Consider the following 16,338-nt stretch of genomic DNA (forward strand, 5'->3'; position numbering starts at 1 on the left):
CTCGGAGAAATTATGTCGCTCGATAAGGGAACGAGCGGGCCAAACGCCTACTTTGCGATGCCGAACATGAATCCCGAAGGCGCTCGCATAAATTCGGGAAGCCGCTTTTCGCGCCGATTCCTCCCGGTCGCTAAACGCCCGATGATCCGGACCGGCGTGCTTTATGGAGCGCGCCCGCCGGACGACGACGGACGAACGTGAGGCCCCATATTTCCAGCGGATGTAGAACGATTCGTGAGTTGGTATCGCAAATGAAATCACGTACTCCGCCCGTTGAACGCGGCGGAAACGACCGTCTGGCGAACGGTTCCGTATGTTTGCGAGCGCGAATACGTTCGAACGAGGAGAAGGCACGTTTATACGAGTTGACAATTTCGAGTCTGACATGGGGCGGCGATATCTACTGAAATATTTTTCAAGCTATACATAGCAATCCTCTCGCGATTTTAAGTTAATCCTTATAGACATTTTATATCGTTTCTCGAGATAGCCTCCATTTTTTTATTGATTCTATTTTATGTTAAGGATGTTTTGTATGTAAAATTCCAGCAAAAAGTAGCTGAAAATCAATATTGACGAATATCCACTTATGATAGATTTTGAGTATGAGAAATTGTGTGGAACATTACAATTTGATCTTAACTACAGTGCAGAGATGTATTTTTTAATATTGCGTTTTTACTGAAATATTCCGAATTTTGTTAATCGAAATGATTAATTTTTGGCAGAGAATTTCGCCTCGTGACAGATACATGGCTAACTTCATTAAATTGTATTTAATATCTTCTTAACCTTAAGTTAGTACTTGTATACTATTATTTAATTCAGAATATTATTTCCATGTGTTTTTGTCATTTCGAATCGACGTGATTTCCCATAAGAACACATGTTAATTCGGTGCAAATTAAAATCCTTATATCTTGTGAACGCTTTAGTGAATCGATTAAAAAATTGTACTGAAGATTCTAAACATATGTAAGGACATTCTGTACAATTTTCATTAAATTCTCAATATTTTGAAAATAGGTACAAAACATTCTTAATCGAAATAATTAACTTTTGGCAGAGAATTTCGCCTTGTGATAGATGCATGGCTAACTTCATTGAATTATATTTAATATCTTTTTAACCAGTTAATACTTGTATAATGTTATTTGACCAAATATTTTTTCTATATCTAAACTTTTGCAAATTTTAAACAAATTCTGAATGTTATTTCCATGTGTTTTTGTCATTTGAATCGACGTGGTTATACGTTTCCCATAAGAACACATGTTAATTCGGTGCAAATTAAAATCCTTATAAATTGTGAATGCTTTAGTAAATCGATTTAAAAATTGTACTGAAGATTCTAAACATATAAAGACATTCTGTACAATTTTCATTAAATTCTCAATATTTTGAAAATAGGTACTAAAAGCATTCTTAATTATAGAACAAAGTTATAATGATATATTGATCTTAATATTAATAATCAATAACGTGGAAAGAATAATCAAGATTACCTGCTATGATACACAATCGATCTGATATTTTCTTAATGAGATAAACGATATAATAAAAATATAGCGATTTTGTAAGTCAAAATTTAAGGCACTATTAATATCTTTATATATTATTTTATTAAAAATTATTTATACATTATTTTATTTAAAAAAATTGTAACGATAAATATTACACAGATTGCGTAATCCAAACGCGCCTCGAGATAACTGAATATAATAATATTTCGACGATAAAATGTACGCGACTACAATGTTGAGAATTAAACGCGTTGGAATTTCGATATTCGAGAGACACGGTATTCACAAATTTCTTGAATGTTCGAGACTCCAAAAAGCATCGTTCGTTTGTTCGACGTGTTACGTGTGGAGAGCTAGCTCGCTAGGTAATACATCGCGTACGACGGAAAGAGGAAGGAGAACGAGACGCGCGCGACAATGAAGCGACGCGACGTCCGCTCGCCGGGTTCACCTGCGCCCGGGACTAAAATCAATTGTAATCAACACCGATGTATAAATCAAATCGTCCGTAGGGTAGGCAGCGAGCGGAGAATAGAAACGGTAGGAAGAGCGGCAGAGCGGCGCGCTTCCCTCCGAATGATTTGTCGATGGCACGCTTTACGAACCGTTTCCACGTAGTGTGTGCTCCTCGTACCATTCGGCGTTCCCATTCGCGTCCCCTACCCATAAACGTCATCGTCGTCGCGTAACGCGGTCGTCGCTCGACGCGGGAAGAAAAAGGGGAGAAAACTTTCGCCATATCGACGGAAGTTTCTGATCGCTTATAAGGAAATAATGCCTATAACAAGACAAGATGTGTCCCATCAACCCATATTTTCCTTCAATGGCGAAAGGTATTATTATTGTATTCAGTTATCGGAGCGCGTTTCGCCATCTGTGTAATATTCCTTGTCGTTACAGTCTCTTTTTTATATAAAATGATACGTAAAAGTGTCAATAACAATTTAAATTTTGATTTAAAAAATTACGTTATTTTTACTATCGCTTATTTCATTAAGGATTGTTTTGTACCTATTTTCAAAATATTGAAAATTTAATGAAAATTGTACAGAATGTCCTTACATATGTTTAGAATCTTCGGTACAATTTTTAAATCGATTCACTAAAGCGTTTACAAGTTAAGGATTTTAATTTGCACCGAATTAATATGTGTTCTTATGGGAAACGTATAACCACGTCGATTCAAGTGACAAAAACACATGGAAATAATATTCAGAATTTGTTTAAAATTTGCAAAAGTTTAGATGCAGAGAAAATATTTGGTCAAATAATATTATACAAGTACTAACTGGTTAAGAAGATATTAAATATAATTCAATGAAGTTAGCCATGTATCTGTCACGAGGCGAAATTCTCTGCCAAAAGTTAATCATTTCGATTAAGGATGTTTTGTAGCTATTTTTAAAATATTGAGAATTTAATGAAAATTGTACAGAATGTCCTTACATATGTTTAGAATCTTCAGTACTATTTTTAAATCGATTCACTAAAGCGTTCACAAGTTATAAGGATTTTAATTTGCACCGAATTAACATGTGTTCTTATGGGAAACGTATAACCACATCGATTCAAATGACAAAAACACATGGAAATAATATTCAGAATTCAAATAATATTATACAAGTACTAACTTAAGGTTAAAAAAATATTAAATATAATTTCATGAAGTTAGTCATGTATCTGTCACAAGGCGAAATTCTTTGCCAAAAGTTAATCATTTCGATTAACAAAATTCGGAATATTTCAATAAAAACGCAATAAATATTAAAAAATACATCTCTGCACTGTAGCTAAGAAATTGTAATATTCCGCACAATTTCTCATACTCAAAATACACCAAAAATGGATATTCGTCAATATTGATTTTCAGCTATTTTTGAAATACATATATAACATCCTTAAATCAAAGAATAATCTGTACATTCTGGAGCAATCGAAAACGACAACTGAAATCTCTTTAATAAATTTTTATAAATAGTTCTTATTTGTTTTCGATATTTTCCAGTATCACATATTAACCTAGTCCGAGTAAAGAGCAAAGTTACAATTTCCTAATATCGTTTTTTGCCTCATCTCGCTATCGATTCTTCGATTATCAGTAAACATAAGCATAATCCAACTATTATTCTCGTGACATGTATTCTAAAGTTGTTTTAAACAGATTCCAAAAATTCAATACCGTTCTATAAAAATATAATGTTTCATAAAGTACCTCGATTTTCACGAGAGAAAAAAATGACATTAATTTCCAATATAATTCATCCAATATAATTACTTTTTACTGAAAAAAGTTCACTCGATATTTTATGCTTTTTATTACACGTTGGCCACGTGACAAAATCAACATTTGTCAGCTGCATTTTTAAACTTATGGGCATGTCACGCTTCACACTTAAAAGTTAATTTAGTACAATAAAGCATCGCTTCTCTTTTATATTTATTCAATGTGCACGCTACATATTCACGGCGGTAACGAAATTTTGCACGAGCGTAATATTGCTTGAAAATTTCATGTCGCGCCACATTACGAATGTCTATTGTAGCGCGTACGTTACATGACGTTATGCATTTCATAACATTCACTTCATTAGAAAAAAAATGTATTCTCGCAGGCATTCCTATAAAGTCACCGTAGAGAGCGGGGCTGGCGCGCCAATTTAATATCCTCGCGCGCTCGAACGCACACGTTACGCGTCCTTAAATTAGGCTCGCTTATCGCTCATGGACTTCGTACACGAGATAATACACGGCCGAGGGATTATTCAACTCGGCACGCGGCGACGAACGGAGTTGACAGGAATTTCGCTCCGACGGGGGTTGCATTTCGCCCGCCAAAACAATGCAGAGAGAGAGAGAGAGAGAGAGAGAAGGGGAGACCGTCGTGTGTTGTCTGCCGATGTTCCGCCTTCATCCTTAACGTCGCGCGCATACAACACGTGTCGCGATCGCGTGTGCGCGCGATGCGTGCCGCTGCACCTGTCCGAGGTTGTGAGCCGCCCCCGCTCGTCCCCGAAACTCCGCTAATGCAGTTTTCATCGAGGAAGTTACACCGCGCGACGTACGCGAGTACAGGAGTAGCTGCGGAGTTTCGGGAGATGTCAAGTCCGTACGTTTTCGGGAACCGGCAGTTATCCTCCGATATTTGAAACAAAACGGAGCCAACATTCGGACGCAGGTGTGTCCCCGTCGAGGACGAATAATTCTATAATGAGAGAGAGAACTCTTCTTCGTCTCCCTTTCTTTTTTCCAATTTCATGTATGTGGCGGTTGTTTTGGTAAAAGGAACACTCGTTTCATCGATAAATTTATTTTTACTCTGTAGGGAGTGAGAAACGCTGCTCTCTTTTTGTAACCGACTCGGTGAGATAAAGAAGATTCGATTATCTTCGTCTCTGAATAATAATATTCGATATTGATAAATTAATAACGCTCGTGCATATTTCCCTGCGGAAACTCTCTTCAAAGTTTCCTATGTTAATAATAATCAAATAAATATTTCGTCACATAATTTATTAATTTTTATTAATTTATTAATTTAATTATTTTTTCAAGATTTATTATATATAACAGAAATATTTAGCATCGAGATCTGATCGATCGATTTGATAGTGAATTCTAAGCCTTATATTTTTATCGAAGAATAGCGAATCTATTTCCAAAAAAATTTCCAAAATATCATCTAAACTATCGAAATATCAAAATTATTAAAGTCGAAAATAGATCATTTTATAATCGATTTGATAGTGAATTCTAAGCCTTATATTTTTATCAAAGAAATATATATAACAAATCTATTTCCAAAAAAAATTTCCAAAATATCATCTAAACTATCGAAATTGTTGGAGTTCAACGATTTCAGATATATACATCTATTTTGGACTTTAATAATTTTTAATAATTTTTGGCATTTCGATAGTTTAGATGACATTTTGGAAATTTTTTTGGAAATAGATTTGCTATTCTTTGATAAAAATATAAGGCTTAGAATTCACTATCAAATCGATTATAAAATGATCTATTTTCGACTTTAATAATTTTGACATTTCGATTATATCAATTATAAAATGATTACGAATTGCAAGATATATATCGTAATATTATAAAAATACATATTAAAAATATAATATTAAAAGAATACATATTAAATACATGTTTGTTAAAAGAATTGTAAAAGTGATGCATTCCTATAACATGTAACACTATGAAATAATACTATGAAATTAAGTAAATGTGAACGTATACATCATAATCCACTATTACAAAATCTAATTACAATTCGCGCTTCAATTAAATCGCACGATTTAATTAATAAATAAGTTAATAGAAAAGCGAACATAGATAATTTGCCAAAACCAACCAAAAGTACAAACGCGCTGTTACGCAAATTATATTGCAATTACATTACGCGGTACAATAAAATACAATTATCCACCAGTTATACATCTAATTTCACGTATGATCGTATTAATTACTGCCAATTTCCTGTCTAATTCCAAAATGCACTCGTATAGCGATGACGCATGACAATTACGTGCTCGCTTGATTATTAAAGGCCACCGCGACACGACTATGGAAAGTCGCGCGCTACATTTCGCGCGACGAGAAAAACCTAAATCCGCGATATTCATATCTGTCTCGTAGCCGTAGTATCGTCGGAATATCGCGCGGAGAGAACATATTTTAAGTACCGGAATAATCCGCCTCCTCGATCCGTCTGCCGTCCTTCCTTTCGGCCCAATCTCCATCCTGCCATCATTGTACGTCGCCGTACGTCTTAGCTCGTAAAACCGAGGCGGCTTATAAGCGTAAGCGGAGGGGTAATCCAAAAGCGGCCACCCGTAATTTAATGACGTTTAATATTCAGCGACAGACTATTATTCTGACCTTTGCACCAGCGCGAAATTATCTCAAAATTCTGAATCGAGTCGGCGGCATTATTACCGGGAGCGAGAAACGGATTCCCACCCTCCTCCGTCTTTCCTCCCTTTCTCCTTCCTCCCCCCTTACTCCTTTTCACGCGGTTATTGCGCGAAATTTTAAATCACCGCCGAAAGAATTCCACGCGACGATAAAACATTTGTTCAGGTAACACGGCGGCTAATAAAATTCTGACGGGCTAGAAAAATTTCATTACAATTTCTATCGAATCGTATTTTGTGCCCAATATGCAGTATAAATAAAAAAAATGTATCGTACGAATTAGCAAACTCCGGGGGATTCGAATCAAAATTCATATCCAGGTAGACTCAATTTAACGCATCTGTTGAATTGACGTAGCAAAAATCCCTCGAAACGCGAAAATTGCGCGTTCAGACGGTATCTCGTACAATTTCGCTCCGAGCGGAGAGCAAGATCGCAGTGCCGCAATTTGAATCTTTTTCCAAACAGAGATAAAACACTTTGCGTCTCTCAAGCGTGATGAAATTCCGGCTGCATCGCGAAAACGCCGTTGTTGCAGGGGACGTCGAGTACAACGTTTTCGTCGACGACGCCATCGATGGAATATCGCAGATGGAATATCGTTCTCGACTCTCAAGACAACGTGCTGCTCGAGACGTTATTCTGGTTGAGAAAAAAAAATCCCCGTCGTTTTTTCCCTTTTGTTTTCGCTACGCTTTTTACCGGTAGTCTCAGAGATCGACTTCAAGATTGCGGTTTGATGCATTCTAGATCATTAATTCGTTCAATCGCTCGAATGCGATCGACAGGCGTAGCCCGAGTCGTGTGATTGGTTCGTTGAAAGGATCGTCGCGGGGGGCAAATTACAATTAATCTGGAAAAATTGTAATCTTCGAGTGTAAAAAATTTGCACCGAAAACATGTATATAATATGTAAAACGAGACGAATATGTTAATGGCCGCAAATATAAAGTTTTTATCACGTTCGTTGAACAATACGGCATTGCTACTGATGCCCGCAAGTTTTTTTCTCTCGGTAAAAATAACGCTTTTCGAAAAGAAAGCGTGTTACATCGTACGTGCAAGAGAATCGTCACGCTTTTATTCTTCGTTAACGAAGCGCAAGGTACAGAAATAAAACGTTTCTATTATCATGATCGCGTATCTTACCGCAGAGTAGGAAGACGGCCGTCCTTCTTGATCGAGCTTCACCATAGTTCATTCGACACCTGATGAATAAAATATTAGTTCTCATGCATTATGATAAAAATATTTAGGCGGCGAGCTCGTTATAGTCGCGTTTCTCGAGTAGTAGTATGTATCTCAATCCAGAGATACACAGAGGTAGAGATAGTAAATGGTTCGTTCAAATGGAATGGTTTCAAAGCAGCATACGGACAAGTGTATTGTCTCTTTGGTATTGTGCAGTCTCGTTCTCGAGAAACATTAAAATCTAAATATCCAATCGGCTATCTAATGTTCATCATTACAGCTAAATATCGAGTATCAGTAAATGGAACGATCAAACAGACGGGATTTACGGGTCATCCCTACGCAACGACACGAACACGTACATACACAAAAGGGGAGAAGGTCGGGCGGGCGGGGGCGGGAGACGCGCGCATTGACAAGGCACGCACAGATAAGGACGTAATTCATCACAAATCTAAACATCGATCAACTAAAAACTAGAGATATACGAATCTTCGATCAAAAAGAAAAAAAAAAAAGGAAAAAAAAAGAAAAAAAGAAGAAAAAAGAGAAGACAAGTCAATCGGTGTCAATCGAGTCGAAGTGGTGGTGGCGTCACACACACTGTTTGATACGAAAAATCAATCGATATATATAATAAATCGGATATACACATATCCATATATATGCGTATACATACAACTTGATACGTGTGAGTCTAAGTACACATATGCAAGGATCGAGTCTGCATGTACGTATGTATAGATATATATGCTACGATTAGTAACGATCAAAGGTGGTGATTGGTGTTAGCATGGTTAATCGAGCGACGATCGAGGCATCAAGAGAATAAAGGAAAAGGTAAATAGTGAAAGACAGAGAGAGAGAGAGAGATATATAGATAGATAGATATGTATATATATATATATAATATAGAGATAGATATAGATAGATAGATAGAAGTAATAAGTATACAGGGGAAAGATAGACGAGTATATATATTATATGTATGTAAAAGCGAAGTCTATACGCGTGAGATAGAAGAAGAAAGAAAAAGGAAAAGGACTAGGGCTTTTAGAGAAAAAAATCTACTGACTAATCCTAATTGCAAACCAAACAAACGAACCAACCTCCTCGGTAAGGCCTAGCCGAAAATGTTCGCGGGACCCCTGTAACAAAAACATATATAAATCATAAGAAATCATAGAAGAACAAAAAGAAACAACTACTGAACTTTTAATGAGTGACAGACGATATTGTTACAGTAGATATCACATGAGGGCGAGAAAGGTGCGATGAGAATCGACTATCTTCTCGGGGTGTCAAACGCGTCGACGCGAATTTTATCGTCGATATCCCTTCTTTCGCGAGTCGAGTTGTTTGTCGCGACGATAAATCGGTGTCGATATTTCTCGTACGTGTCTCCTCTGTCTTGTTGCGTATATCATAAAGATATGGCATTCGCGAAAATAAAGACCGATAATAAACAAATCTCTCGAATTCGCGACGGTCGGTTCCGAGCGTTCGATTCGAGGCGCGATCGATACGCGCGTATATTTGCTTATAATTGCAAACGTTTTTGCCCGAAACTCCGATCGGATTCGCAAAACAAAAATATTCCCGTTTGACACCCCTGCAGAGATACGCAGTCTGCTTTATACTTTTTTTTCACGGCCGGGTGGAGGTATGCGATCGCGAATTGCGTGGGAGGGGGAAGGATCGGGGAGGAGGAGGGTTACATTGTAGTGGCCATCGAGCGCGAAATAAAGTTTGCACCCGCTTTTTCGCCCGCGATTAGCCGCTATCGAAAGCGCGCCATCGACTGACGAATAGCCGACCGCAAATCGGTCGCGTTTAACCCAGCTCTCAAAATCCGACGCGCTCGTGCGAGTCTTTAATCAGACGCGACAAAAAGTGCCGCGCGTGAAAAACAAAAAACGGTGAGTTACACGCGAAGGAGTTATCGCGTCGTACATGACGATAAATCTGTACGTCGAATATTTTCGATCCTGTAATTTTCAATTGGAAAAAGTATCTCGCAAATTAACGCGCCTTCCTCGCGAGAAATAAAAACGCGAGCAATTATTTGACGACATTAATTCCCCGATTACGTAACGTATCGAGAATGTGTAACGTGTGTTTGTTTTTATCTGTACGTTTATTCCTGCGAATATCGAATCGATAATCTCCTTCCTCCTCTCGGTTTGACATGCAAAGGCCTTGGCTTGTTCTAATTACTCTTTCGCGCGTAAAAAAAGAATGTAAACACGTGATGTCCCACTACTCTCCACACACGTCGGGTTTACACACGGTTCGTACGCGAGCTCGCGAAATATATCGCATAATAAATCGTGTCTTTTATTTCCGAACGTACGCGTCCGGAAACTTTATTTTTTCCTACCGATGCGCGTAAAACGATCATCGCTCGCTCTCGTATCAAAGATGAATATCGTCGGGGGGTGAAAACGAAAGAGAGATGCATGGTATCTCTCCCTCTCGGTATCGATGATTTGTGCGTTTATCGTATTTTTTTCGCGAAAATAAACCTCGTTACTACCCGGTCTCTTTTTTTCTTCTTCCTCCCTCGTGCGATCCGCCCCGCAAAACGCGGCGGTAATACAACAAGTTTCTAATTTACAGGCGACCGCGATAAGAGACTCTGATAACGGGAGAAAGTACCTTTTACCGTTTCTGTATTATTCGCATTCATTACATTGCGGAACGCGTTCGCCGGAAGATTAAGTTTCTCCATCCGTTCGCCGCTGCCGCTATGCTTTGTTCCACTCGGCATTACGGTAGTTCATACAGAGAAGCGTATTACTATCGCTACGATGGCGGTAACTTATATACGCGGGCTAAGTCGATGGATAAATGCCCCATTGTGTAAGTGGTGCACCGAGATAACGGCAAAGCGCACGGATGGAAGCCCTCTCGTCGAAAAATTGAACGTTCCACGACGAGCATCGCGAGAGAGGGTGAAGTTCTCGGCGACCTCTCGCGATTATCTCGGAATTGTTTCTCGATAGCGAGGGGGAGACACAAATAGAAACAAGATATCGGACAAAGGTCGGGGCTAAACGTTTGTGTACGTCGTTTGGAAAGTTATTAAAAAAAGTACGTTAAAAGTGGATTACGTGTCCTCGGAAGAAAATTACGGGCGATAAGAAAAATGGCTGTTGCTGGAACTTAACGCAACGTTGTCGTCGAAATGATCTCGCTGCAAACTGGTTACGCGACATGATAAATAGGAAAAAATTGCTAAGTGCGATCTCTCAAGGGAAACGCGTATATATATATATATATATATATATATATATATATATATATATATATCTCGCGGAGAATAAATCAGGCTCAAGATTTTAGACACCGGCGATAAATACGTGCGCACAGCTGGTTACAACTGCGCGACGATCGATACTTGTTCCATGCTCCCCCGGTAGGACGACTTCGCTGAATGTTACGAGAACAGCTGTGCGTGCGCGACATCTTAAACTCGGAAGTCTTACCTGCGTTTAAAGACACACAGCACACATACACACACGCACACCTCCAACGTTTCCGCTTACGCATTTCGAATTTCTAGCGCTGACGGATATTTCCTTCCCAAGTGAAATTAAAGCGAGGAACATCGAAACGGGAAACGGAAAAGACAAGAGGTGGAAAACGAATCTGGCCGATGATCGCCAACAAAAGTTAATCAAGATTCTTCCCGGAACAGTTGGCAGTGATTACGTCGGAAGTAGAAAGTTCCGGTCACAAGGGAGCTTCTGGCGCGCGCACACACAACATAATCTCGGGAATTCTACTACGGGAGTAAAGTGCGGTGACGATGGGGTAGATGGGCGGAAGTTGGTGTTAACGGAGGTGCAGCGAAGGTTGCGGGAGATTCTAAATGTGCGGCGTTCCCGTGTCCGCGCTGTGTGTTACATATGTAGTTACCAAGTGTACGTGAAGAGACACAGGCGTGACCGAAAGTCTCATAACACTTGGAAACAGGTGGCGTACTCTCGTACTCTCATCTTATTGCCTCGACTAGTTCGTGCCAGAGGCAGAGAGAGAAAGAGAGAGAGAGAGAGAGAGAGAGAGAGAAAGAAACGAGATGAGGAAGAAGAGAGAAAGAGAGAAGTTGATACTCGCCAAAGTAGGAAAAAGGGCGAGAATACGAGAAGCGCGACGAGCTGGCGGACAAACGAGAAGAAAAAAAACTAATTCGATGTTAACCGAGTGAGGATGCTCGGCAAAGAGAAGACGGGATGTGCACAATAGACATTTGACTTTGATCACTCCCTCTCTTCCTTCGTCGACGCTCCAAAGTTTCAAGACCGAAAGTATAAATGTCGTATTGCGGGGAAACAATTATTCCTTATCGGAAGCTTACTTGGAGGAAACGTACCTAACGATCAGCATGTGATCACCCATGTAATTTTGTAAGTGACATGTACAAAAAAAAAATAAAATAAATTCGAAATCTTGAAATGCTTGCGTTTAATACATTCACACATGCCAAAGCTGTCGTGTCTGTGACAAACGTAACCTTCTGCAAAACTGCAGCATTATGAAAATTTCCATATCTGAGTGTTGATTGCGTGATGAAAGAACGTCCAGGCAAGTTGAATTATTAATGTAACAGCTATTCGTTCGCAAATACTAGTATCAGAAATGAAACCAACGAAAAGAGAATATGCAATAATTATCGTAAAACTTGAATCATCTATGTGTAATCATCGCTGGACGCTTGGCTGCCTTTCGATAAGGTTTTGCCAAGGAATCGAAAAATGGTGAAATTAAATCGATAAACCGATACATATCAAAGTAAAATATCATTCTTCTTTTTACGGCAGACACATGCCGGCACTAATATATCTTTGATCGCTCAAGTTGAGTGAAACAACACCGGTATACACGATCAGACATTAAATGCGACGACGTCTAATAAGCGCCTTTTTGCACGAATCAGTTTCAGGTTGCATCGCTGTGCACTTAAGACGGCTCACCGTCTGAAAGTTCTCATTTATACAGCCCTCTACTTTCGAACAATTTTCCGCGGAGACAGACGTAGCATCACTGAAAATTGCTTCGTGCGAAAAGAGTCTACGCGACTGCGCTTTATACAACTACGCCCTATTTCACGAAGCTACTTCGCAGTTTGTCGCTTTACGCCATTACATTTTGCTTTCCTTTCCGCATTTTATTTCTCGGCAAACGAAAATCGCGCACAAGCCGAATGCAAAGCGCAATGCGACAAAATGTCAAATCGTCGGCGAGATAAATATTGATCTGAATAAAAAAAGAAAAACAGCTTTTACACGTATTAAATGGCTATCGATTACTGTGAAAAACGTACTAAAAATATATATATAATATGGGAAACGCAAGGAAATCGCGTACGCATCGCATAAAATTGATGAAAATGATGTACCCTGACGTTCCGCAGGCACAAATACATCTAAGGAGGGCATGCTTCGGGATAAACGAAACGCGAGGCAGGCAGTCATTCCAGTCTTTGGGACAGAATACAATAAATAACAACAACAACATGCAAAATTACAACGAGAAACAACCACGTGATGCGTTCCAAGGTCTAATAAATCGTCCACACAAGAGTCATCTCTTGGTAAGAATACACCGATATACACATAATCGTGCGAGTCGCCGTGCATCATCTGGCACCGCATGCAAACGCATTTACGAAAGTACGTGTGCTCTCTACCGGTCGTAAGGAAGCGTCGCACGGCAAGTAGCTGTGAAACGTTGAACGCTGCGCGCCTCGGCCTCGAGAGTGTGTCACACCTGCTCTACGCGTTGGTACTCTTGGCGTCGTAGGTGATTCTTTTCGCGCCGAGTCTCTCTCTCTCACCCAGTCACTGTACCAGGGATAGACCTCGAAGCAGACATCCAGCGTGATCCGATTAGAAAACGGCGAGGCCTCGTAACGCGATCGCGTTACGTTCGCCAAATTGTTTCGCTCTCCTCGCAGAACGGGATCGATGGACGTGTCGATACCGCAAACGATGCTGTCGGCCCTCTTGCTCGGCAAGTTCGATAATTTCCAACCTTTTGCCCCGGCTCGCACTCGGGCGCAACTTTGATTAATGATACCGTCGCGGCAAACTCACTTCGCGTCACTTTTCTCATGCGTTTACTTGCCATCCGCCATGTTTACGCCATTATTAGCCGCGAGAGGGTACGCATAAAGACCACGACTGCGTTTCGCAAAAATGAAGATTTCGCTGCTGGTCATTTTATTCGATAACGATATATTGGTTCGTTTGAATCGGCAAGTATTTCTGGAAAACTTATAACATATATTTGATTTACGCGATACGGAAAAGGTCTTTTAGGTCTAATTTATGAAGAAGAAAATGTGTGACGGCGTAGCGAGTGAATCCGATTGCGCATTAAATTTCTTGCCGCAAAATAATTGCGTAAACCAATTCCACGCAAGACCACGCAATCAATCAGCGAACAGTTCTGCAAACACGACTTAATTAATTACCTTTCACTTTGGCGTTGTATCAATAGCTCCCGCAGATTTGTTCCGCAACAGAAATCAATGATTATGCGCGATATATTAAGAGAAATTTCATTAGTTCGCTCGCCAAAATTACCAACACCGATAAAGGCAAAATTTCATCAGGTCGGAACGGTAATTAGTCTATTAATTAGTTAACCTCTTGAGGGAACACGCACGCAAAATTTGCCGATTATTCACATATATATATTGCGAGAGCTTTGGGGGCGAGTGAAAAAAAACATACGTTTTTTATCCGCGCATTTTTCATACGAGAAGATAAGTCGCGTGAATAATGGACGGGGCCGGCCGAGCAAAAACAGAAATAAGAATCTGCATCGCGTCGACCGCGCCCTTGGCAATGATGTAATATCACGCAATGTCTTTGTAATTAGCTCGGCTACGCGAGCGATAACTTTTATGGGTTTCGCGTCTTCAGGAGGGAAGTGTCGAATCTCTCTCACGCGACTTCAACATCGATCCGCGTCCCCAATTATAGCAATAATCAACGTTTATTTGACAGATTGATCAAGTGGTTAGTTCCCTGAATTTTTTCAAGAGCATTCCGGTTTACGCATTGAGAAAAAAATCTGGTTGCATTAATTAGAATTCCGGTAGATTCAACCAGTATGTCTGTTGGAAAATGGACGAACCAGAATTCTTGTAGGAATTACCAGATGAATCTGATTAATTTCTTCCTGTTAAATTTACCAAATTTTCTGGTTAATAATACTAAATTCGCCAGCACCAAGTCGTCTAAAATTTTTTCCATCTAATCTCAAAAGTCTGTTTAATATTCTAAATTCCAACAAGATTATTGGATAAATTCAATCCAGATTATTGAATAAATTATTTTAAGTTCAGTTTGTTTAGAAATTAAACTGCACTGAGAAAAAAATCTGGTTGCATTAATTAGAATTCTGATAGATTCAACCAGTATGTTTGTTGGAAAATGGACGAATGAGAATTCTTGTAGGAATTACCAGATGAATCTGATTAATTTCTTCCTATTAAATTTACCAAATTTTCTCGTTAATAATACTAAACTCGCCAGCACCAAGTCGTCTAAAATTTTTTCCATCTAATCTCAAAAGTCTGTTTAATATTCTAAATTCCAACAAGATTATTGGATAAATTCAATCCAGATTATTGAATAAATTATTTTAAGTTCAGTTTGTTTAGAAATTAAACTGCACTGAGAACAAAATCTGGTTGCATTAATTCGAATTCTGGTAGATTCAACCAGTATGTCTGTTGGAAAATAGACGAATCAGAATTCTTGTAGGAATTACCAATTCTTGATGAATCTGATTAATTTCTTCCTGTTAAATTTACCAAATTTTCTGGTTAATAATACTAAACTCGCCAGCACCAAGTCGTCTAAAATTTTTTCCATCTAATCTCAAAAGTCTGTTTAATATTCTAAATTCCAACAAGATTATTGGATAAATTCAATCCAGATTATTGAATAAATTATTTTAAGTTCAGTTTGTTTAGAAATTAAACTGCAACTAAGAAAAAAATCTGGTTGTATTAATTAGAATTCTGATAGATTCAACCAGTATGTCTGTTGGAAAATGGACGAATTAGAATTCTTGTAGGAATTACCAGATGAATCTGATTAATTTCTTCCTGTTAAATTTACCAAATTTTCTGGTTAATAATACTAAACTCGCCAGCACCAAGTCGTCTAAAATTTTTTCCATCTAATCTCAAAAGTCTGTTTAATATTCTAAATTCCAACAAGATTATTGGATAAATTCAATCCAGATTATTGTATAAATTATTTTAAATTTAGTTTATTAGAAATTAAACTGATAAACAGTGATGCGAGAAGAGGATGCAGCTCAAACACACACAATCAGAGAGATAGCGTCCTCTTTCTGGCACTACTGCTCGTAAGAGAAAAAAAATATACTTTGGATTTAACGTTAATACTAGTTCTTTATATACATTTAATGGCAAATATTGAATACGAGTTAAGTTAAGAGGCAAGCAAAGAAATTAATGTAACAAGAAATTTGATAGATCCAACCAGAAAATACTAACGAAATCTTTGTAGTAAAATCTATTAAACATTCTAGTTATAAAAAATCGAGTCTTATCATGATAACTAGAAATTCTTGTTTGATTTAACCAAAATGCCTTCAATCATATACGTCTTGTTGATACAATCAAACGATTTTTCTCAGTGCGTGAACATTATAGAAC

At 38.6% G+C, this 16,338-nt stretch overlaps 1 long non-coding RNA gene across 1 annotated transcript in view; it reads right to left on the reverse strand.

The window, feature by feature from the left end:
- Positions 1 to 8,699: 8,699 nt before the first annotated feature.
- LOC109610606 overlaps positions 8,700 to 16,338 on the reverse strand; it is a 50,616-nt gene continuing 42,977 nt past the window's right edge. The window contains exon 3 of the long non-coding RNA XR_002192942.2: positions 8,700 to 8,782. This is a non-coding gene — a long non-coding RNA (uncharacterized LOC109610606). The remainder of the gene's footprint in view (positions 8,783 to 16,338) is intronic.

Source organism: Camponotus floridanus, unplaced genomic scaffold, assembly GCF_003227725.1.
Source record: "Camponotus floridanus strain SB8 unplaced genomic scaffold, Cflo_v7.5 scaffold69, whole genome shotgun sequence".
Taxonomy (NCBI): domain Eukaryota; kingdom Metazoa; phylum Arthropoda; class Insecta; order Hymenoptera; family Formicidae; genus Camponotus; species Camponotus floridanus.